At 37.8% G+C, this 21,942-nt stretch overlaps 2 long non-coding RNA genes across 4 annotated transcripts; one reads left to right on the forward strand and one right to left on the reverse strand.

Annotated features, from left to right (window-relative positions):
* Positions 1 to 289: 289 nt before the first annotated feature.
* On the reverse strand, positions 290 to 14,259 carry LOC130362722 (uncharacterized). Of its 3 annotated transcripts, none has more exons than XR_008891538.1 (4): positions 14,114 to 14,259; positions 6,891 to 7,012; positions 1,176 to 1,290; positions 290 to 688 (listed from the first exon to the last, which is right to left on the reverse strand). It is a non-coding gene; the product is annotated as an uncharacterized LOC130362722 (long non-coding RNA). The 3 variants fall into 3 exon arrangements; XR_008891537.1 differs by having other exon boundaries at positions 290 to 560; positions 14,020 to 14,144; XR_008891536.1 differs by having other exon boundaries at positions 14,020 to 14,144.
* LOC130362723 (uncharacterized) lies at positions 14,036 to 21,111 on the forward strand. The gene is made up of 4 exons (XR_008891539.1): positions 14,036 to 14,133; positions 17,627 to 17,758; positions 18,988 to 19,066; positions 19,573 to 21,111. It is a non-coding gene; the product is annotated as an uncharacterized LOC130362723 (long non-coding RNA).
* Positions 21,112 to 21,942: the final 831 nt, after the last annotated feature.

A 21,942-nucleotide genomic window follows, 5' to 3' on the forward strand; every position in this document is an offset into this window, starting at 1 on the left:
TTGCTATAAAAAAAATCATCATATCACTCTCTTCTCATTGGCAAATATTGTCCCTCCTTCTAATATGTAAATAATCAGATACATATCTCTCTATGAAGTCATTGAGATGCTCCTAAGGAAATTCTGAGTCAAGGTGTTGAGATCAATGAACCTAATACCTTCCCTAATGTTCCAATATAGCTTTTCCAATATTAACTCCTGCATACTACTAAATCAATATAAAACAATACCCAGCCAACTGTGGTACATATATGCATGCATTACCTACATACATATATATTTCATGATATCAATGGCATAATAACATTTTATTCCTGATTTTGGGCTGGGGATTGAGGATATTGAAATCTCCAAGTGTGTCCATATTGTTGTCATTAGATGTAGTTAACACGTCATTAGACGGATAATAGAAGTAAGGGTAGGATGCGGCGGCGTGATAACAAAGAAGACGTCTCTGGTTTTTCCGCAGATGCGCCGATGTGGTCTTGTGTCAGCGTTCTATGAGGCTGTCCATCCATCCCGCCTATTCAGAGGCTGCCTTTATTCTCTCATCATATTTTCTAATGAGTAAAACGAAATAGAATGAATACTGTGATCAGTCTGTTTGTCGACCTCTGAAAGACCTCAGCAGTAAAATGATGTTGTCAGCTCCTGTCCTCACATCCAATACGTTCTGCCTTTCACTTCCCTGCAGCCCAAACAAAAGGCGCACAACAATATCAATTAATCATGCAGCAGGCAAACAAGGAGATTTATTCCACTACAAATAGCCTCATAGAGAGACGCTGAATGGGTGAGATTAGCATGTGAAAAGGGAAGCAAAACTCCACAGTTCAACAGCTAAAGAGCAATTTGATGGGGCTGGGATGGGGAAATTACTTGATTAGTGTCTGCGGTAGAGATCACAATTAGAGACCTCAGTCATCAATCCGACCAGAAAACACAGCTCAGCTAAAATAAAGCTATAGTATTGGAGAGCACGAAATCTGTTATGGTCAAATAATGGCAGATAGGGAATGTTCACCTGCATAACCAACAACACGTAAACCGCTCCCCGTCTACATAGAGCTAAATGTACAATTCCCATCCCTCCGCCGCTTTCATCCACACACATGATCCAGATGTAGAAGAACTGATTTTGTTATTTAGCGGATTAGAATGCATTAGGGTTATACCTGCAGGTCTTGGCTTACACGATTAGATCCGTCAGGTCTGCTTCATTGGATAACTGAGCTGTCCAACAGCTATGGCTGCTTTCACACAAGGATATTTTTTTAGCCATATTTTAGTCTGTAATACAAAGCCTAATGTTAGTCTATGGAAGAAGTCACATGGGCATAGATAATATGAATACGTTTTATGGGTAAATGATGCCCATTGAAGTCAGTAAGGTCTCCTTCACACATCCTTTTTTTCATCGCAAAAAAAAAAACATTTTTTGTGTTTGGCTTTTTATTTTCTCTTTTAGTTAGGGTTGCCACCTTTCTTGCAAAAAAATAAAAAATACCGGCCATGTTAAATTAGCATAATTCATTATATATGCATTGATGTCACAGGATACACATATGAAGGGGAAATTTTGTTCTATTCTGACCCCTATAACTTTTTTATTTCTCCTTATATGGGCCTGTGTGGGGCTCATTTTTTGCGCCCCGATCTTTAGTTTTTAACGGTACCAGTTTTGTTTCGATGTGACTTTTTGATCGCTTTTTTTAATTAAATTCGGGAGTTGCAGTTAGTTACTAACTACAACTTCCAGCATGCCCTGATACAGCCTGTGGCCCAGCAGCTGCCCAAAAAACACTGCAACTCCCAGCATGTTGGACTATACAGTAGTATATAGTATAGATCAGTGTTTCCCAACCAGGGGTGCCTCCAGCTGTTGCAAAACTACAACTCCCAGTATGCTGGACTATACAGTAGTATATAGTATAGGTCAGAATATCTCAACCAGGAGCACCTCCATCTGATGCAAAACTACAACTCCCAGCATGCTGGACTATACAGTAGTATATAGTATAGGTCAGAATATCTCAACCAGGAGCACCTCCATCTGATGCAAAACTACAACTCCCAGTATGCTGGACTATACAGTAGTATATAGTATAGGTCAGTGTATCTCAACCAGGAGCACCTCCATCTGATGCAAAACTACAACTGCCAGCATGCTGGACTATACAGTAGTATATAGTATAGGTCAGTGTATCTCAACCAGGAGCACCTCCATCTGATGCAAAACTACAACTCCCAGCATGCTGGACTATACAGTAGTATATAGTATAGATCAGTGTATCTCAACCAGGGGCACCTCCAACTGATGCAAAACTACAACTCCCAGTATGCTGGACTATATAGTAGTATATAGTATAGTTCAGTGTTTCCTGACCAGGAGTAACTCCAGCTATTGCAAAACTACAACTCCCAGCATGCCCAGACAGCCAACGGCTGTCTGGGCATGCTGGGAGTTGTAGTTTTGCAACAGCTGGAGGCACTCTGGTTGGGAAACACTGGTATAGTATATGGTGCAACATTCTGGGAGTGGAGGATTGGTTGGATAAATACCGGCCATTGCATTGCCGGTATTTTTAATATAAAAATACCAGCATGGTGGCCAAAATACCAGCCAGGTGGCAATCCTACTTTTAGTACTTTTATTTTGTATTTTATTTTTTTTTTAAGCGCCGTTTTTCTCTTTCATTTTGCTTCTTTTGTCTTGACATTTCTACTGCAGGATATGAACAAACACCACAAAAAAATAAAATAATAATAATAATAATGCAACACACACACTATCATATGTGCTTTTTTAATAGACCTTATGGAGGTCTATGGAAGAATAATGCCACAAACTGGGTAGAAAGAAAAAAACAAATAAAAAACACTGTAGCGACAGCATGTTACTTTTAAGAAAAAAATATCACTAACCCTATGTGAGGAAAGATGCCTCTAAGTATAAAGCATTGTAGGTAGAGTGTTTTCTATTTCTCTATTATGGACATTTATCAACGGGTTTAGTCAGGTTTTCTTTACTATAACTGTCGCAAAATTGTCGCAACTGCGACTACGCGATTTTTCGTGCGACATTTTGACTGGAAAACGAGAAAAGCAAGTTTTCCAAAAATGAACTACGTAGTAATAATTTAAAAATGGACTATGGGTAGTCAGGTATTTATTAACTGTGACAGTCGCAACTGCGCAAAAAAAAAGTCGCAACAGGGTTAAAAATTGACTAAATTTACTCCAGCTCAAACATGGAGCAGAAAAAGCTACTACCAAAGCAAAAAAGGAAAAATTGCTTACGTGAAAGAAAATTATCAACAGGCGGAAACCAGTTGATAAATAAGTCACACATAAGCAAAAAAAAAAGTAAGGAAAAAATTACTAAAAAAAAGAATACATAAGCAAACATTGATAAATGTCCCTCTATAAGGCTACAGACTTGAGGACAGTGCAAAGTATGTGTCAGATTTATTAAAGCAGCTCATGCTGATTGATACATTTGGCTTATCTGAAGACTCTCTAGTCAACATTTTGACCAACTATTAGTTGGCTTACTTGTAATGCATTTTTGGTGCATTTAATGGGGTACTCTGGTGGAAAACTTTTTTTTTTTAAATCAACTGGTGCCAGAAAGTTAAACAGATTTGTGAATTACTTCAGGAAATAAAATCTTAATCCGTCCAGTACTTATTAGCTGCTGAATACTACAGAGGAAATCCTTTTCTTTTTGGAACACAGAGCTCTCTGCTGACATCTCGAGCACAGTGCTCTCTGCTGATATCTCTGTCCATTTTAAAGGGGTATTCCAGGCCAAAACTTTTTTTTATATATCAACTGGCTCCGGAAAGTTAAACAGATTTGTAAATTACTCCGATTAAAAAAATCGTAATCCTTCCAATAGTTATTAGCTTCTGAAGTTGAGTTGTTGTTTTCTGTCTAACTGCTCTCTGATGACTCACGTCCCGGGAGCTGTGCAGTTCCTATGGGGATATTCTCCCATCATGCACAGCTCCCGGGACGTGACATCATCATTGAGCAGTTAGACAGAAAACTTCAGAAGCTAATAACTATTGGAAGGATTAAGATTTTTTTAATAGAAGTAATTTACAAATCTAAAAGTAAACAAGAAACAACAGTGGCACCGATACCTTAGGCCTCCTAAGACCACGAGATGGAGACGGCGTCCCGCTAGACTGGAAATCCACCCTGGCAACGGAGGTGCTAGGACAATAAAGACCGTAGTCACCAAATAGTAGTAAATGAAGAAAAAAGGTGTCCTGCACTCACCGCTTCTGTCCAGGTAATCCTGCTCCCATCTCGGGTCACGACTCGAACACGGAGGGCATGGGTTGTGGAGCGCTCAGAGGCGACTGCCGGCCTCGAGGCCGGATGAAGCGCATTCCTATGCGTGAAACCGCCGGCAGTCGCCTCTGAGCGCTCCACAACCCATGCCCTCCGTGTTCGAGTCGTGACCCGAGATGGGAGCAGGATTACCTGGACAGAAGCGGTGAGTGCAGGACACCTTTTTTCTTCATTTACTACTAATTTACAAATCTGTTTAACTTTCTGGAGCCAGTTGAGATATAAAAATAAAGTTTTTGCCTGGAATATCCCTTTAAGAACTGTCCAGAGTAGGAGAAAATCCCCATAGCAAACATATGCTGTCATACTTTAACTGAGGGTCACCTCGCCTTTGCCAATGTCACACCCTTTTTTCAGATGCAGTAGAAGTGTCAAAAACTGTCACAAATTTCTAAGGCCAATGTATTCTTTAAGCCATTCTTTTCAGTGTTCTTCTAAAAAAAAAAAAAAAAAACACTATGTGAGAAATTACCCTTATACACCCTAAACTTTGCAATTTTTATACTGATTTACTGATGATTTACTGATACAATAGTCTTTAAACATTCATTTTGTGGATCTTACTTACTTGTACAAATGGATTTATGTGTAGTGACCTATAGATAATGTTTATCTGCCACCTCGTGCACATGCCTATGCCTATGTAGTAAGGATACATAATATGTTGCCTATAGAATTCTAAGGTCCCATACTGTATATTTGCCTCCAAGTTTAAAGAGGCATAAGAATGTTCTTTTTCTTTTCAAACAGAAACAAGATTCATGGAATACAAAGTTTATTGTATAGTAAAATGCAAGTGTTTTCTCCTTCCAAAGTCACCTGATGGCAGCACATTAAGTACCTCTGGATCCATAATACAGACCCTAGAGGATTCCATATATTGTACGTAGTAGCCCTCAGTGTTCACACAGCCATATTGATGGCCTATTTTTTATATTAATGTATCTAGCTTAAAGGGGTACTCCGCCCCTAGACATCTTATCCCCTATCCAAATGATATGTGATAAGATATCAGATCCTGGGGGTCCGGCTGCTACGACCTCCTGTGATCTTCGGGCCAGCACGACTGTGTACTAGCAACCACGCCCCCTCCCATAGACATTAATGGAGGGGGTGTGGCCTGGCGTCACAAACACAGAACCCCTAGGCTTCCGTGTTCAGAATGCTGCGGTGCCAGCCCAGGCTACCCCCCCAAGCAAGCTGACATCTTATCCCCTATGCTTTGGACAGGACATAAGATGTCTAGGAGCACAGTAACTCTTTGATGTGTCAATGTCCTTAAAAAAAAATCAGGTCACAGAGACATGTCAAAAGTTTTAATTTGTCGGGGTCTCAGCGCTGAGACCCTCATGACCATAAGAAAGAGAAGGGAGAATCGTGCTCTAGCTCGCTTCACTTATGGTCTCACAGTGATCTCCTTCGTACTTCATAGGACAGCCCTATTCTCAGTCTATAGGCTGTCTGGGCATGCTGGGAGTTGTCATTTTGCTGTCTGGGCATGTTGGGAGTTGCAGTTTCACAACAGCTGGCGGCACCCTGGTTGGGAAACACTGATCTTTGGGACCACAGGACAGAGATCGCACTGCTACATGCTTCTCCCTGCTCGTTCTAAAGATTGGTGGGAATCTTAGCACCGAGACACTTTTCCCATGCCTCTGTGACAGGTCAAAAAGTACATGTATAGAAGCCTTCTGAATCACCCCCAGCAAATGATGTGGGGGAGAGAAGGATCGGACAAGTTGCATTTCAACTTTTATCCTTAGGAAGATAAAATACTGCCAGAGGAGTCTGGCATCGGCTTACCCCCACTACATTCCATTCAGAAAATATGCATGCTGAGCCACACATTTATCTGTATGGAGGGGTCAGGAGAGGTAGCTGTTTAGCCGACAGTTATCACATGTGTATGGGTACCTAAAGAAACCCCCCTTTCCTGAGAAGGTTTTCTTATGTTATTCTGATGGGGTTGTACCCTGTTTTGGCAAGAATTATGGGAAAATATTATATGAAAAAAGTAAGACAAATGAGCAAATGAGTCTGTGTAATGTCATTTTTATGTACACACACATATATATATATATATATATATATATATATATATATATATAAATATTTTTTTTTATTTTTTTTTTTTGGGGGGGGGGATGTTTACCATGTTCTGACTTCTGGGATCTGTTTCTCTTTTAAATTGGAAAAATGAAAGAGAAATCTATCTAAGCTATCTAAAGGAGCTCTAAACAACATATGTGCTGAGAAAGATGCAAAATTACAACACTTGTATTGCTTGAGAGTTTGCAGCCATGTTTACATACTGTAAGAGTAGTGAGACTTTTTTGTGTTCTAGAAACAGCAAAACCCCCGTCCACAGGCTTTATCTAGAATTGCTCCTCCACCCATTCAATTGTGCTATAGATTTAACTTTTAGTAATCAGCCCAACACCTGGTAGTTTAATACAACACCATAAGAACATTACTCATAAAAACACATTACTTGAATGGAATTATTCTCTTTATTATAAATATAGTACATTAGTTTATTGAGTCCTGTAGTCCATGTAGCTTCTTGTTGTAGTTGCCTTGTTCTTCGTTTGCAGATTTTCTTCTATTTTGAAATGGGAAATGCTTTATTTATCCATTTTGTTCTTAGTAACTATGAATATAAAAGGAATAGATATGAAAGAAAAAAAGCAAGATATACACAAGTAATAAAGGAAGCAAAACCTAAACAAAGTATCACAAAAAGGAGCCAAAATAGAATAGAACAAATCAAATAGCTTAGCTAAAAAATAGATGGGCATATATGACAGACCAAAACAAGGTTGACACTAGTTTTAATTTATATATATATATATATATATATATATATATATATATATATATATATATATATTAGAGAGTCAGTATACAACAGTACGGGTATGCAGTTACATACAACTGGGAGATCTTACAAAATTCTATGAAATAAGAATAAAACATATAAATAGTTATACATATACATAAAGTGGGATATTTCTCAAAGCTTGTGCTGAAGAACTGTGGACCATAACCGTCAATGACATCAGATCCCTTCTTACATTTTTAAATAGGCCTCTTAAAATTAAAGCTTAAATCTGATTGGTTGCTATGGGCAAATTTCTTCCTTTGCTCAAGGTTTTAGAAATCTCCCTCCATTTTTTTTTATCATGTTATGAAAAACTCCCATATGGCTGGAATATACATGTCCATTTCACAGTGTTTTGAAACTTAACTTAAATAGCTAAAATTGTTAATAGATCAGAAAATATTCACATTTCAAATATTCACAACAAGGACAGATATATCTCAATAAGGTATTTCTGAGTTCCATCATGTTTTGATATTTATGTACAAAATAAGAAAATAACGGTGGCATATTCAATTGGATCAGTGTTTCCGAAACAGTGTGTCTTCAACTGTTGCAAAACTACAACTCCCAGCATATCCAAACAGCCAAAGGCTGTCCGGACATGCTGGGAGTTGTAGTTTTGTAACAGCTGGAGACACGCTGTTTGGAAAACACAGCATTAGATGCTGTATTACAGCGATATTCTACCCTGGAAGTATTGATTCTGGGGGAGAAGACCGCTGTAATGCATTGCCATACGGAGACACATGGAGGAGTACCAACTATTTGATGGCATGGAACTGCATGGTGTGTTACCATTAGGATGGGCTCACATTTAGTATTTTGGTCAGTATCTGAAACAAAAATACAGGAGTGGATTTAAAACACAGAAAAATTGTTCAAATGTTTACATTGTAGTTTTTCTCGGTGTTTGTTTGATTACTGGTTTTGGCTATAAACACTGACCATAATACTATGTGAAACTAGTCTAATGGCTCTGTTGCGTCTGGATGTAGGTACCCAAGAAATAAGAAAGATCAAAGTGCACAGAGCCCTGCTTGTCCTCACTGTACAGAACCCTGCTTGTCCTCAGTGTACAGAGCCCTGCTTGTCCTCACTGCACAGAACCCTGATTGTCCTCAGTGTACAGAGCCCTGCTTGTCCTCACTGTACAGAACCCTGCTTGTCCTCAGTGTACAGAGCCCTGCTTGTCCTCACTGTACAGAACCCTGATTCTCCTCAGTGTACAGAGCCCTGCTTGTCCTCAGTGTACAGAACCCTGCTTGTCCTCAGTGTACAGAGCCCTGCATGTCCTCAGTGTACAGGGCCCTACTTGTCCTCACTGTACAGAGCCCTGCTTGGCCTCAGTGCACAGTACCCTGCTTGTCCTCACAGAACCCTGCTTGTCCTCAGTGTACAGAGCCCTGCTTGTCCTCAGTGAACAGAGCCCTGCTTGTCCTCAGTGAACAGAGCCCTGCTTGTCCTCAGTGTACAGAGCCCTGCTTGTCCTCAGTGCACAGAGCCCTGCTTTTCCTCAGTGTACAGAGCCCTGCTTGTCTTCCGTGTACAGAGCCCTGCTTGTCCTCAGTGTACAGAGCCCTACTTGTCCTCACTGCACAGAGCCCTGCTTGTCTTCACTGCACAGAGCCCTGTTTGTCCTCACTGAACATGGCCCTGCTTGTCCTCAATGTACAGAGCTCTGCTTGTCCTCACTGCACAGAGCCCTGCTAGTCCTCAGTGTACAGAGCCCTGCTTGTCCTCAGTGTACAGAACCCTGCTTGTCCTCAGTGTACAGAGCCCTACTTGTCTTCACTGCACAGAGCCCTGCTTGTCCTCACTGAACATGGCCCTGCTTGTCCTCAATGTACAGAGCCCTGCTTGTCCTCAATGTACAGAGCCCTGCTTGTCCACACACACTTCCCGTATTTGGACTCCTCGTAGAGACACACAGGCAATAGCTGCAAGGACAAAAATATACATATTTTTTAACCAATGTATATTACAAATATACATATAATGGTATTAGAAAGCCAAGAGAGGAGCAGCACACCTAAAGATGTGGGTGCTATTAGTGCAAATTCCTGGTCACGGGATAAACGTTAATAAATCCAAAAGAAGACCGCAGCACCCCAAGGTAAGGTGAATAACGTAGGTAGCGTTTATTCCATCTAGTTCAGAAGGGCAACGTTTCAGCTGCGTGCATGCAGCCTTTTTCAAGGCTTGAAAAAGGCTGCATGTACGCAGCTGAAACATTGTCCTTCTGAACTAGATGGAATAAACACTACCTACATTATTCACCTTACCTTGGAGTGCTGCGGTCTTCTTTTGGATTCATATAATGGTATTATCTACGTTATATAAAAAGTTTTTGTTGATGACAGATGCACTTTAAGTAGTAATCTTAAATAGAGACATAACTTGTAGCTTCTTGACCCCAATGTACAATCTGTATCAGAGCCCCATGTCCACTTTATACTTGGAGCTCCTGAGGCACTGGGGCTCTGGTGTGTCTACTACCTTTGCACTGTGGACCTCAAGCTATTGCTAAAATACAATCCTGAGAATGCACGGACGGCCAACAGCTGTCTGGGCATTCTGGGAGCTGTAATTTTGCGATTTTTGGAGGTCCACACTTTGCAGACTACTGCTCTATAGTAACACCCCTGATCTTACAGGGGTACTCCGGTGGAAAACTTTTATTTTTTTTAATCAACTGGTGCCAGAAAGCTAAACAGATATGTAAATCACTTCTATTAAAACATCTTAATCCTTCCAGTACGTATTAGCTGCTGAATACTACAGAGGAAATTCTTTTCTTTTTTGAACACAGAGCTCTCTGCAGACATCATGACCACAATGCTCTCTGCTGACACCTCTGTCCATTTTAAGAACTGTCCAGAGTAGGAGAAAATCCCCATAGCAAACATATGCTGCTCTGGACAGTTCCTAAAATGGACAGAGATGTCAGCAGAGAGCACTGTGGTCATGATGTCAGCAGAGAGCTCTGTGTTCCAAAAAGAAAATAATGTGTTCTGTAGTATTCAGCAGCTAATAAGTACTGGAAGGATTAAGATTTTTTAATAGAAGTAATTTACAAATCTGTTTAACTTTCTAGCACCAGTTGATTTAAAATAAATAAATAAAAAGGTTTCCACCGGAGTACCCCTTTAAAGTATAAGGCTTTTCATGTCAATCCATGGAGTATAAAAATTGCTAGCCAAAAGCGTTTTTGACTAACAAACAATACCACCAATCGGTCAATTACACCAATCGGTCATTCTTGACAGAGCGCAATGGCAGTGTGAAAGTAGGAAAGTAGCCATAGACATCATTGTATCATCAGGCCCCACCAAACACTGATAACAACAATCTATGGCCAGCCTTGTCTTGACCAGAGGAGCCAATCTTCTCCCCTACATCACTGGCATAAATATACCACAACAATCCCGACTAGTGTTTGACACATATCTACATGGCAGATAAAGGAATATCCTCAGAGCAGAGTAGGGTACAATAAATAAAATAGGTTTCACTACTGTGGAATGGAATGGATGTCCAGTTTATGATTAGGATTGGAAGGTCTATCAGGATATATATATATATATATATATATATATATATATATATATATATATTTATTAAAACATTGCTACAATAAAACAGATTTTCCAATTTGCATTGATTGATATTGAATAGACTGTTTCCTTGGCATTGCATTCAAATTCCATTACAATTAGATTTAATTAACTGAAATATTTTAAATCATAAGGAAAATACATTGGACATATTTTAATACTTTGCTTCAATTTCGAAACCAAGCCTAAATAGTGACACTAATATGTGAATTCAGGAATGGTGGCATAGTGCGGCACAGATCGATAATGCCAAATAGATGATCATGTATGTACAAATTACTGTGCGCAATTAATATTTATTTTCAGACATCGGGTAAGATGGAGTAAAGAGAGAGTTAACAGTAACATTTTTGGGTACGGTACTGACATTTCAAAAAGGGTAAAGGCATGTAAAATGCCAACTTTCGAATCAGCTTGTAACTATTCTTTCAATAACGTCAGAAAAAAAAATAAAAAAAAGTAAAATAAAAAGTGACTATAGGAGTATACACTTAGGGTACATTTCCACTTGTTTTTTTTTTCCTGAATAAAAAAACACCAAGAAAAAGGCCAAATCGCAGGAAAATGCAGTGATGTTTTAAAAAAAATGGCAGAAAAAAAAAACAAGTGGAAACTTAGCCTTAGTATAATATGTATTTGTGATGTGATAAAGAAAAAGGATTATGTGTAAAGATGCAGATATGTGTATGAGCAACGTTAGCAATTTGAGAGTGTATAAGATATACACTGTGTATAAGATATATGTATGTATATAAGATATATGTATGTGTATATATATATATATATATATATATATATATATATATATACACACACGCACACAGCAGAAATATTTTAGGATGAAAGAAGAGCTCTGTAAAGGCATGAATATTTGCATGGGCATGCCAGCACTCACCTATCACTATAATTATAGAACAATAAAAACCCAAAGTATGCCATTTATCTGTAGCAAGTAAAATGTGGCATCTTCCTAAATGACTCTTTATCCTGTATATTATTTACAAGTGTGTGATACATATACAGTAGTGGCTCAATCTTCAGACACGTCCATCAAGCTCAATCTCTCACAGATCTAGCTATTTGGGCCAGTAAAAAAAAGAATAAATCCACCCCACCTCCCATCCCAGGCAATTGTGGCCAATTTTACCTCATATGGCAAAAAGAATGTTCCTTCCTGTCTCCATATGAGCAATCAGATCAATTTCCTGGATCAAATCATTCTATACCTTCTTTCTATTAAGACTGTTGATACTATTAGTTAGAAGTGTCTGCTCCTTTCTTAAATATCCTCATTGATTTTGCCATTACTACCTCTTGCGGCAGGGCATGCCATATCTTATCCAATGTTTCATGACTATTCTGAGTTTTGTCATTATAAATAGGAGAGATGGAGGCTCTTTAGGGTTAATGCAAGAATGAAAAGTTTATCTATGGGAGCTGGATGATTCTTTTCATACTCTACAGGCACAATTGACATTTTCCTATTCTTACATTACACTAGCACAAGGTGAGGAGCAAGTAGATTTATTAATACAAAGAAAAGCATGTTCCCATGAAGAAAGCAGTTCTGGTAAAGCAGTGCCTGCTCACTGTTCTCCCTATTTCCTTAGGATATACACAGAATGTTACTGTGAAAAGGGGAAGAGAAACGCAGCAATTTATTCCAATGGGTGGTTTTTAAGAAACTGGCAATTTAAACCGGTTGGGTGTTATTTAGTCCTATATGAAATGAAATGATCCCATTTCTCAAATGACAGTGTCTGCCAGGAGAAGTGAATAGCCTCTAAGGGTAATTGTCTCCTCATGATATTTCCATTAGACTCAATCTTGGCCTTTAATGACATTCACTTGGCTGGGCTGAAAATACAGACAAATCAAACACAAAACTCAGCATTTAACAAGTTAATTTCCTAGGTTCCTGGGCCCTGTGTCCTATAGTTCTGCTTTCACTGTGCTCTGTGGAGAGGCTGAGGGGACAACAGTACCTTAAACAAAGGCTACAACTTGTCCTAATTGTCTCAAAAGCGAGGGCAATTATTAACCCCTGTGCTGCCAGCAACAGCAGATCACCAATATATATACTTACTCTGGAACAATTACAAAGCTTTTCTGAAAATCCATCATTCTTTAAATATTAATTCAGATACTAAAGCTTAAAAAGACATGTGTATGCATGTATATATACATCTATGAATAACAATGTGTGTGTATATATATATATATATATATATATATATATATATATACATATATAGATATATATATATATATATATATATATATGTATATATATATATATATAGATATATATATATATATATATACCCAAACACACATTTGTAGATACATAGATAAACAGAACAACTCATGGTTGCATAGTCTTTCTATACATGTCAATTAAATGTCATACTTACTGTTCACTAAATAATCTAGCATAAATGTATAAACATAAGAATATTATTTTTAGAATCTATATGAATAAACATTGTGCTATTACTATGTAGGTTTGGCTGTTATTTACTCACTTTGATTCTACATTTAAAATTCACATGATTAACTACATTTACCAAACAATGTAAAGTTTACAATTATATTTAGTTCACTATATAAACAGCTTTGCCAATAAAGTAGTATTTACAACTGTCATATTATTTTTATTATAGTTTGTATGACCTATTTTGTTTTCATGAAATAGACTATATTATTATTAATGTATGTGTAGTTCACGTGATGATTATTATAATAATTGATAAATACAGCCCTGAAAATCTTCCTGTGCCTCCATTTATTTAGGGGGATAGAGATGGGATTGTACAGGAGGATTATTGAGCCGTGTTAACACATTGGCAGATGTTGGTAGGTTTCTGACTTCCAGGCGATCTGCTCGGCAGAGGTTATCGGCAGTAGGTTGTTATCATGTATCGGTGTTTATTTGCTTTGTTGATATGTTTACATTTGTGTTGTTGTTGTTATTATTATTAGTAATAATAATAATACATACATACACATTTAGTTATTATTCTGTGCAGGTAGAGGAGCAGAATGTACAGAATTGTTCTCCTTTCTCTTGCTCTATTCTTGTATGAGCCTGAGAATAATTGACAATAAAGCTTAATAATACATAGAAATAATAGGGGCTGATAGAAGGAACAGTCCTACCTTACACATCGGGCTGCCCGTGCTCTCCCATGCTGAGCTGCTGTGATGTGACTGCAATAGAGAGGATTTTCCTGGAAGGAGAGAAGGTACTTACACTCCATGAGGAGACAAGAGGTTGGTGTCATGGCAGATCCTCCATCCTTGTAATTGTTGCCGGGATCAGTCTCACTCTATGCTGCTTCCTCCACTTCATAGGGTTCTTATCCATGTGCTTGCTGGATGTTATGCTAATGCATGCTTTTATATACACACAAACATGTGTGAGCATGCATGCTTTTATATACACACAAACATGTGTGAGCATGCATGCTTTTATATACACACAAACATGTGTGAGCATGTATGCTTTTATATACACACAAACATGTATGAGCATGCATGCTTTTATATACACACAAACATGTGTGAGCATGTATGCTTTTATATACACACAAACATGTATGAGCATGCATGCTTTTATATACACACAAACATGTGTGAGCATGCATGCTTTTATATACACACAAATATGTGTGAGCATGTATGCTTTTATATACACACAAATATGTGTGAGCATGCATGCTTTTATATACACACAAATATGTGTGAGCATGCATGCTTTTATATACACACAAATATGTGTGAGCATGTATGCTTTTATATACACACAAACATGTGTGAGCATGTATGCTTTTATATACACACAAACATGTGTGAGCATGTATGCTTTTATATACACACAAATATGTGTGAGCATGCATGCGTTTATAAATATATATATATATATATATATATATATATACACACACACACACAAACATGTGTGAGCATGCATGCTTTTATATATACACAGAAACATGTGTGAACATGCATGCTTTTATATACACACAAACATGTATGAGCATGCATGCTTTTATATACACACAAACATGTGTGAGCATGCATGCTTTTATATACACACAAATATGTGTGAGCATGTATGCTTTTATATATACACAGAAACATGTGTGAGCATGCATGCTTTTATAAATAAATATATATATATATATATACATATATACACACACACAGACACAAACATGTGTGAGCATGCATGCTTTTATAAATAAATATATATATATATATATATACACACACAGACACAAACATGTGTGAGCATGCATGCTTTTATAAATAAATATATATATATATATATATATACACACACACAGACACAAACATGTGTGAGCATGCATGCTTTTATATATACACAGAAACATGTGTGAGCATGCATGCTTTTATATATACACAGAAACATGTGTGAGCATGCATGCTTTTATATACACACAAACATGTGTGAGCATGCAGGCTTTTATATAAACACAAATGTGTGAGCATGCATGCTTTTATGTACACACAAACGTGTGAGTATGCATGATTTTATATACACACAAATGTGTGAGCATGCTTTTATGTACACACAAACGTGTGAGTATGCATGATTTTATATACACACAAACGTGTGAGCATGCAAGCTTTTATATACACACAAACGTGTGAGCATGCAAGCTTTTATATACACACAAACGTGTGAGCCTGCAAGCTTTTATATATATACACAAACATGTGTGAGCATGTCTGTATGTGTGTTATTATATCAATGTTTATCATGTGTCTGTGTATGTGAGCATTTGTGTATATTTTTATATGAATCTATGAATATTTATGTAAATATCTACTTAAATAACGGTTGTGTATGTGTACATATGTATCATGCATGTGCATTTGTGTATATATTTATATGAATCTCTGACAGTGTTTCCCAACCAGGGTGCCTCCAGCTATTGCAAAACTACAACTCCCAGCATGCCCGGAGCAGCTGGAGGTACACCGGTTGGCAAACACTGAACTATGACTATGTTTGTAAATATTTACCTAAATAGTGGTTGTGTATTAACACATTTATCAATATACGTGTGTTTATATGTAGCATGTTTGTATGAATGTATGTATGTATCTGCATGTGCATATAATGTATGTTTCTGCATGTGCATGTAATGTATGTAACTGCATGTGCATGTAATGTATGTATCTGCAGGTGCATGTAATGTATGTATCTGCATGTGCGTATAATGTATGTATCTGCATGTGCGTATAATGTATGTATCTGCATGTGCATATAATGTATGTATCTGCATGTGCATATAATGTATGTATCTGCATGTGCATATAATGTATGTATCTGCATGTGCATATAATGTATGTATCTGCATGTGCATATAATGTATGTATCTGCATGTGCATGTAATGTATGTATCTATCTGCATGTGCATATAATGTATGTATCTGCATGTGCGTATAATGTATGTATCTGCATGTGCATATAATGTATGTATCTGCATGTGCATGTAATGTATGTATCTGCAGGTGCATATAATGTATGTATCTGCATGTGCATATAATGTATGTATCTGCATGTGCATATAATGTATGTATCTGCATGTGCATGTAATGTATGTATCTATCTGCATGTGCATATAATGTATGTATCTGCATGTGCGTATAATGTATGTATCTGCATGTGCATATAATGTATGTATCTGCATGTGCATATAATGTATGTATCTGCATGTGCATATAATGTATGTATCTGCATGTGCATATAATGTATGTATCTGCATGTGCATATAATGTATGTATCTGCATGTGCATATAATGTATGTATCTGCATGTGCATATAATGTATGTATCTGCATGTGCATATAATGTATGTATCTGCATGTGCATATAATGTATGTATCTGCATGTGCATATAATGTATGTATCTGCATGTGCATATAATGTATGTATCTGCATGTGCATATAATGTATGTATCTGCATGTGAATGTAATGTATGTATCTGCATGTGCATGTAATGTATGTATCTATCTGCATGTGAATGTAATGTATGTATCTGCATGTGCATGTAATGTATGTATCTGCATGTGAATGTAATGCATGTATCTGCATGTGCATGTAATGTATGTATCTGCATGTGAATGTAATGTATGTATGTATGTATGTATGTGCATGTAATGTATGTATCTGCATGTGAATGTAATGTATGTATGTATGTGCATGTAATGTTTGTATCTGCATGTGAATGTAATGTATGTATCTGCATGTGAATGTAATGTATGTATGTATGTATGTATGTGCATGTAATGTTTGTATCTGTATGTGCATGTAATGTTTGTATCTGCATGTGAATGTAAATTTTACTGCAAATATGTCATTATATAAATGTGCATTTTAATAAGGTGTATTTACACATATATTTGTATCTGTGTTTAATCATACGTAAATGTATATATACAGTATATATGTGGGTATTTATTATGTGTATAACATGCACAATAAAACTGTTAAATAAATAGACGGTATAATCAATAAGTGTCATATTTAGATAATGAATGTTACAAATATTTTACCATGTATGAATCCATATACAAATCCAGTTTAGAGCAGCCATATATTTTGAGAGGGATTGATATCCAATGCAATATTACTGCTGATAGGAGGGGTCTATGCAAGATAATCTAACAGTGCTGCAATATTAGGATGTCTGGCTGTGATGTTTACCCCTAATAATGTATGTTGCATTTTAAGTGTTTTCCAGGTCTGCATTTAAAGTCCTATGTATAATAGACATAGGGGGAGATAAATGATGCTCCATCAAGCTGGAGATGACAGATGATAGGGACATAGAAAGTACAGTCTGCTGTTCTAATTCTACTTCAGGTACATTTATATATTGCTGACAGCAGCCCATACACACAATGCAGATGATGTTTTCCATATTGCTTGCTTCTCAATTAATTTACTTTGAAATTTTGAAACAAATTTTTTTATATGTTATACCGTATGTATATCTATGCTTGTGTTATCCAACATAATATGTATATGTCAGCCAAAACATTAAAACCACCTGCTTAATAGTGTGCACCATGCGATTATACAGCATCATATGCAGCCAGCCAGCTGCAATGTACTGCATGTTAATACCATTCTATCATATCTAGCAGAACAGTAGCTGTTTTGTGGGATAAGACCAGATGTGCTAGCTTTCAATCCCCACATATGTCAATGAACTTTGGGCACCCTGTCTTCAGTGCACCGTTTGTCATTCCTTGGACCACATTTGGTAGGTGCAAATCACTGCATAATAGGATCAAAACACAAGTCCTGCTGTTTTTGAAATGCTCAGAACCTGTTGTCTAGGCATCACAATTTGTCCTTTTCAAAGCCACATAGATCCTTATGCTTGTCCAACTTCAAGGACAGTTCACTTGCTGCCTTTTGTATGCCTTCCCTTGACAGGTACTATTATAATGACATTAATATTGTTATTCACTTCACCTCCCAGTGGTGTCATTTTATTTCTAAATGGTCTGAATAGGTAGATAGATCACTGCAGGACTTGGAAATAGATGGGTGAAGGTGGCTTGGTTTGATTAATCACATTTTTTTCTTACATCATGTGGATGGCCAAGTCTGTGTTCATTACTTACTTACTTAAGAAATTACACCAGGATGAACTATGGAAGGAAGGCGTCCTGGTGAAGGCTGTTCAGCTAGGAAGCCTTGGGTCCTGATATTCATATGGATGTTACTTGAACACTTACCACCTGCCTAAACATTCTTGGAAACCAAGAACGCTACTTCATGGCAATGGTATTTCCTAATGGCAGTGGTCTCTTTTAGCAGGATAGTGCAGACTGCCCCATTGCAAAAACTGTTGACGAAGTGGTCAGGGTGTTGAGCTGCCCATTCGCAATCCAATCATGCATCAGGAAATGGGCTGTAAAGAGGCCCCAGCTCCCAATTTACACTTCTTTAAGGAACTACTTGTAACATCTTGGAGGCATAAAACTATCACCCCAAAACATGTAACTTACTAATAAAGTGTTTTTACAAATTGTCCTGGCTTTATAAGGTGTGTTTACAGCATGCTGACTTGTACTCAACAGTGCCAAATGCAGAGGAGCAGACAGGCAATGAATACAGCAGTCTTTACTTTACTGACTTCATGTGTGAAGAGTCAAATAGGTAAGCAATTCTATATGCTTCTGCAGAATTTTAATTTTTTAATTTGATGTTGGAGTTCCTCTTTAAAAACAGCACAAGCACACACATAAAAACGGTTATTCCTCAATAGACATTGTATAATCAGAGTCTACACAACAGAGTGATATTTTGCCTTAACAAAGCTGTAAAAAGATGAACATTATTGTATAGGTTCTTTGTAAATATAGTGCATCTCTGTACATGGTGACTAGAATAAAACATCATCCATATACAGAAACATTCTGGGCTTTGTTATAGATAGGAATGTACATGTACATATTTCCATAACACTGCATTCTTTCCAGCAATATAAATTGACCCCTTTGTAATAGTTCAGTAATGTGCTGTTAATTTCATAACAGTAAAGAAACTCTGACAAATACTAAATAAAATGTGCCATGAAGCGCTTTTCTCCAGCCTTATTCTAATCCAGTCAATAGTCTGATTTGTAATATGATTTATTATTTTTTTTTAATCTCAACATGCAGGTCAAGTAGCCTTTCTTGCCTTGAGAAGGGAGATCGGATAGTTAACCACTTTCCAGGCTGATTAATGTCAAGCTGTATGAAGCATGTTCTAAATATGCCTATACTGAAGTGTTTCCTTTTCCAACCTAATCACCTGTCTCTGTCAGTGCAATAAAAAACCTTTTTGGGTTGTACATCACTATAAACCACTATAGTGTTGCCATTTCCATAATAATATTATGACTATTTATTTACACTGAACTGATTGGTAATTACAATATTACTATCATGTTAATGTATTCAACTCGCCCGTTTCCTATGAGGTGTTCCTTCGAGTAGCCGTGGCTCTAGCCAACATCCATGTCCAGATGGTGGGTAACTGTACACCTATCTTTCCTTCTATTGAGCCAAGGCCCTCATTCTCCTCTCTTGCATTGCTGGCAGAGTTGGGTTGTCAGACACCTGGCGCATAAAGATGCCATGCTGGTGGCCTAGTTAAAGAGAAATACAGTCTTTTACAGGATCGGGTTAAGTGTCAGATCACAGAGGTCCAACTGTTAGGATATCTCGCATCAAAAGAATGGGACTTTTAATTCTCCAGTCTAAATGGAGCCATGGCATGCATACTCAGTCATTGCTCCATTTATTGCTGATAGGAGTGCCAAAAATAACAAAGTGCTGTACTCAAAATTCCCATAGACAATGAATCGATCAGCGGTTGAGTTTGCACACTAACACTCTATTCAGATGAGAGCTTTGGGGGTCCTGTACTCAAGAGTGAGTAACCCTGCCCCATGAGTAGGGGGAAAGATTCTATGGTGACAAAACCCCTAAAAGGTACAATCTTGCTTTTTGTTGCAGTACCATTGACTTTGTTTTCAACCCTGACCTTGTTTCCAGATTTTACTTCTGTCTCACCATTTGGTTTTGTTGCCTGCTTCCTCTTGCTGTTATTGACGTATGATTTGTCTCCTATGATCTGTCTCATCCTCTAGTTCAGGGGTACTCAACTATTTTAGTAATGCAGTACTAGCTTATGTCACATGCAAGAAAGAATAATTTTTCATCAAAAAAAAAGCTGATTGTCTCTTCATCACTCTCATCTAAGATTATAAAAAAAAGGTGCCAGCTCGACTCGATCGTTAAGTCCCAAAACACCTGCCGCTTCAAGTCTCAAAATCCAGTATGCTTCTCTCCGTAGCAGGGTAACATGTCTATCACCACCTTTTGGGAGAGATTTAACCCTTTCTATTTTGATGAAAAATAATTCTTTCTTGCATGTGACGTAAGCTAGTATTGCATTACTATGTTGTTCCATTCACCTTTTTCACCATGTGTGTTTTGTTTTGATCATGTGTTCACTTTGTTTTGACATGTGACGTGAGTACCGCCCACCCTGACGCCTATATATGGAGTCACAGGTGATGCAGTAATTGTATACCGGCTTGAAGAAGCGCTGTTACCAGTGTGAAACAGTCTGTCCCAGTCCACGTCCCACGCCTCCCTCTGTACACCTGCCCCTGATGTCTGGAATGCCGAAATAAAGCTCAGTTGAAACCCGATGAGTGCAGTCCTCCTTCTCTCAGTGCATGTGCATCTTTGTATTTGGACTTTGCACCACCGATATCAGCTTTACATCAGCGTTATAGCCTTAGTCCTGTTAGTGCTGGACCACCCTTTGTCTCTCTTTGACATTATAGTTTTAGTGAGGGTCCCCTTATCCAGGTTTGCCACTGGTAAAGGTCCAAGCAAAGCGCTGAGGCCTGGTTCACACTTAGTGGCCTCAGTGCCGTGAAGGAAATAGGGAAAATGACTGGAATCTGGAGGACGTAAACCTACAACCTTCCCTGTATTTTCTGAATACTGCCAGAGACTGTACCCTTAAAAAGAATATTGGCGCATACTGTACCCCAGAATAAAATACTGCCACATTGTATATCCTAAATATAATTCTGCTACATGTTGTACCCCTGAATATATTACTTCCGCATGCTATTCCCCTGAATATATTCCTGCCACATGCTATGCCCCTGAATATATTACTACCACACGCTATGTCCCTGAATATATTACTACCACACACTGTTATATATATATATATATATATATATATATATATATTTAATGTATATGACCGCAGCACTGTGCCCCTGGTATATTACTGCCGCACGCTATATTCCTGGTATATTCCTGCAACACATTTTGCCCCCCACAGTAAATGATGCCACTGTGCCCCCAGAATACATGATGCCACTGTGCCCCCAGAACACATGATACCACTGTGACCCCAGAATACATGATGCCTCTATGCCCCCAGAATACATGATACCACTGTGCCCCCAGAATACATGATACCACTGTGACCCCAGAATACATGATGCCGCTATGCCC

This window comes from Hyla sarda, chromosome 3, assembly GCF_029499605.1.
Source record: "Hyla sarda isolate aHylSar1 chromosome 3, aHylSar1.hap1, whole genome shotgun sequence".
In the NCBI taxonomy this organism is placed as follows: domain Eukaryota; kingdom Metazoa; phylum Chordata; class Amphibia; order Anura; family Hylidae; genus Hyla; species Hyla sarda.